Here is a 3,912-nt window from a genome sequence, read left to right on the forward strand (position 1 = left end):
CACAGCAGTGAGAGGCCCGCGTACCACAAAAAAAAAAAAAAAAAAAAGAAGGAAGTACACATGACTCATAATCCCAAAGTTAACGATTTATATGCTGGTTGCTGGTATCTGTTTTCCCGTCTTTCTTTTTTTTTTTTTTTTTTTACAATCGCATCTATTTTTTATGCATATGCACCACGTACACATCAACACACATATTTACACTGTTGAGACAATGTGGCGTATATTGTTACGCAACTGTTGACTTCTTGTCTTCGGGAAAGAATTTAGTGTATTTCCCCCTTGTCGTTTTGTTCTCTTAACTATCGTTTTGATAGCTGAATACTATTTCATTGAATGGGGAGGGCTTATTTTGGTTCCGTTGCAAATATTTTCTCATTCCATAATCATTTCTTCTTTGGCCTGTTGTCAGATACGTACTTCCCCCTCCCCCGTTTTATCTTTTTGTTCTTGATTTCTGGTTTGAATGCATCACGTGAGAGAATGGGACCAGCCACACCTTTGAGCTGAGTGGAGGCTGCATATGGCCTAGCATGTAGTCAATTTCGTAAAATGCCATGTAACTTTTTTTCACAATTTATCACTTTATTGGGTTTAACAAACAACATTTGACGTGTCATTATCCCCCCTTTTATTCTTATTGTAGTAAAACACACACAACATAAAAGTCACTGTGTTAACCATTTTTAAGTGTATATTCGGTGGCATTAAGCACGTTCACGTTGTTGTGCAACCGTCGCCACCATCCACTGCCAGAACTTTTGCATCTTCCCAAACGGAAACTCTGTCCCCGTTAGACACTAACTCCCCATCCCTCCTCCTCTAGGCCCTGGCGACACTCATTTTACTTTCTGTGTCAATGAATCTGAATCTGATTCTTCCAGGGACCTCATATAAGTGGAGCCGTGCAGTATTTGTCTTTTTGTGACTGGCTTCTTTCACTCAGCATGGTGTCTGCAAGGTCCATCCATGTCGTAGCCTGTGTCACAATTTCATTTCTTTTCAAGGCTGAATAGCATTCCATGCTATGGATGGACCCCATTTTGTTTACCCACTCAATTGTCAGTGGATACCTGGGCTGCTTTCACCGTTTGGCTATTGTGAATAATGCCGCTATGAGTGTGGGTGTGCAAATATCCATCTGCGTACTTGCTTTCCATTTTTTTGGATACCTACCCAGAATTGGAATTGCTGGCTCCTATGGTATTTCTCTGTTTAATTTGTTGAGGAACCACCATACTTGCCTACACTTGTGCTTCTCATGTTATTTTGAAAAGAATCTGTCCTTTCAAATTGTTGCATACGATGTTGTATCTATATTTGCCCATTCTGTCAAGCTTATTTTGAGTGTGGAAATAACGCTGCAAACTCACTAAAGGTTTTGCCCAGAGAGTGAGCCCGTGGGAACCACTCTGCCCTCACCCACTCTGCCTTCTTTTCATGGGGGGCAGGCTGCACGCCCAGTATCCCCGGTGTCCCAGGCCACAACATCACCATCTCTGGGGCTGTTGGCAGCCTTCTCGGGCCCCCTGTCTTTGTAAAAAGTTGTACTCGGAGGGGGACTTAAACTAAACAGACTTCCTCTAGGAAACACACAATCACACTGCTGCGAAAGTTGCTTTTATGGACATTTCCCTGAGAAATATTTCTCTCTGGAAAAATAAATTCACAGGATGTAATTAAAACCATTATATGTGTATGTTGGCCTGGGCGCTTCTTAAGTGCTTCACCAAATGGGCCACCAAATAAAGAAATGAAGGCCGTCTTTGTTCACATCTAGTAACAATGACCTTTATTAATTGTAACCCAGGGTGTTCTTCTGTTACTTTATGGATTCAGAAGTAGCCTTTCATCGGGCCCTTGTGCAGGGCATGCGCCCTTGGTCCTGACCCCGGTGTGACCGGCCACCGCGGGGAAGAGCAGAGCAGGTGGCGCTGTGTCACCTGGATGAAGGTGACCATCTCAGTGTCCACTGACAGTTGAATGGCATGTGTTTTCTGGCTTTCGACCTGTGAGAAAATAAGATAAATTCACGTTGTCTTCAAACGTCATAAGTTGTGAGAAGGAAAGTGACCAAAGCAAGGCGCTCTGAGCAGCGCGGCTTAGAGGAGCGACGAGCTGTGTTGGCTCCTTTGGTCACCTTCTGGCTCTCCTTTTTCCAGTTCTCTGGGGAACTCCTCCTTCACCCCAGTGCCCTGGTGGAGGACCCAGCCACGGGCTTGCACTGGTCTTTGTGTCGGCACGCGGCCCAGCAGGACAGTCAGAGTACTCTTTGGGATGGACACGTGATGTGGGCTGAGAGGTTTCTCCTGCAGTTACTGAGCGAGGAGCTTGAAGGCCTGTGGTGATGCAACACAGAAGAAACTGTCACAGTGGAGACTGCACATGGAGGAACGCAAGTCTGGAGGTGGGTGAGACCTAGGGCCAGACTTTGAGCTCCTGGATCCAGCTGTGCCTGAAGGCCATCCCCCCTTGACATCCCATTCTGTAGATGTCTTGGGAGGTGTGATGGTTCAATTTTATGGGTCATCTTGGCTAGATTATTGGTCAGACACCTGCCTGGGTGCTTCTGTGAAGGTATTTTATAAATGGAATTAGCATCTACAATTCACTGACTTGACTTTAAAGAGATTACCCTGGATAATAGATTGGCCCTGGGTGGGCCTCAGCCAGTTGAAAGCCTTAAGAACAAAACCAGGTTTCCCTGAGAAAAAGGAATTCTGACTCAAGACTGCGGCATAGAAACCCTGCCTGAGTTTCCAGCTCGCTAGGCTGCCCTGCAGATTTGGGGCCCAAGATGACAACGCCAGCTCTTGTCTGAGTTTCCAGGCTGCCAGCCTGGATTTCACACTTGCCAGCCTTCTCAATCACGTGCGCCAACTCCTTGTTCCCCGGGCAGACCCTAAGGCAAGGATTGGTGTGCAAGTGATTTACTAAGGCAGTGGCTGCCTGGGGAGGGGGGCGGGGAGTGGCAACGGGGAGACATGCAAGAGTGGAAGCAGGTGGAATCTGGTTTCAGGCCTCAGCTGGATCCCGTGCGGGGCTCTGAGGTATGAATTACAGTCAGAGTTTGCCCTGCCTCAGGTAAGGGCTGTAACTCCCAGGTCCTTCTCTCTCTCACCTCCTTGCAGTGGTTCCAGGGCACCAAGAGCTTCTGCTACAACAGGCCAACAGATTCTTTTTTCCTTTACGGGTTTGAGTAGAGCCTCTCCTGACAAATCAGCAACTCACTGTGATGTTTAGAGGGAAACTCTGAAACCGAGCAGGACGCTGTGGGGCTCCTGGGCACAGACGCCTCTCCATGTCTCCCGTTTCTTGTTCATAGGGAACAGACTCCAGCCTCCATGACCTTCCCTGAGTTCCAGAGGGCAGGTTCAAACAGCTGCTAATCAGGGAAGGGAGGGGATGCAGAGACAAGGGAGGAGTAGCCAAGAAACAATAGAGCAGCCTTGGGCCAGGGTCCTGGTCCCTCCTCAAGGGCTACATATAACAATGTATTTGAGCTCTTTACAGAACTAAAAACCCCAACAAATGGAAGATGTCAGCATTCTTCATTCCAGAGAACATCACAGTTTGATAACCTCATCAAGGGACCACCTGAGGCCAGATGAAAGGAACCAGAGCAGCTCATTAGGTGGAGACCACCTGAGGCCAGATGAAAGGAGTGCAGGCCCTGCACACACCCTAATCCTTACCAGCAACCCCACCCTTGAACCACTGCTATAAACTCCTCACCAAATCTTCCTGGGTTGGGACACGCGGTTTCTGAGGGGCATGTGGCCCTCTTTGCCTGGCAAAGCAATAAAGCTGCTCTTTTCTACTTCACCCAAAACTCCAAGATCTGATTCAGCACCGGTGCACGGAGGCCGAGCTTTTGGCAACAACCCGTCAGCTACAGACCACAGCAAAGGC

At 47.7% G+C, this 3,912-nt stretch overlaps 1 protein-coding gene across 4 annotated transcripts in view; it reads left to right on the plus strand.

The window, feature by feature from the left end:
* Nucleotides 1-3,912, plus strand: part of TRAF3IP1 (TRAF3 interacting protein 1) — a 91,154-nt gene extending 87,242 nt beyond the window's left edge. For 2 of the 4 annotated variants that reach the window (XR_003678035.2, XR_003678034.2), the window contains exons 19-20: nt 2,163-2,407; nt 3,132-3,912. The gene's annotated coding sequence lies outside the window, so the exon portion shown is untranslated. The remainder of the gene's footprint in view (nt 1-2,162; nt 2,408-3,131) is intronic. The other 2 variants (XR_003678031.2, XR_003678033.2) reach the window with 2 other exon arrangements.

This window comes from Physeter macrocephalus, chromosome 2 (genome assembly GCF_002837175.3).
Source record: "Physeter macrocephalus isolate SW-GA chromosome 2, ASM283717v5, whole genome shotgun sequence".
Taxonomy (NCBI): domain Eukaryota; kingdom Metazoa; phylum Chordata; class Mammalia; order Artiodactyla; family Physeteridae; genus Physeter; species Physeter macrocephalus.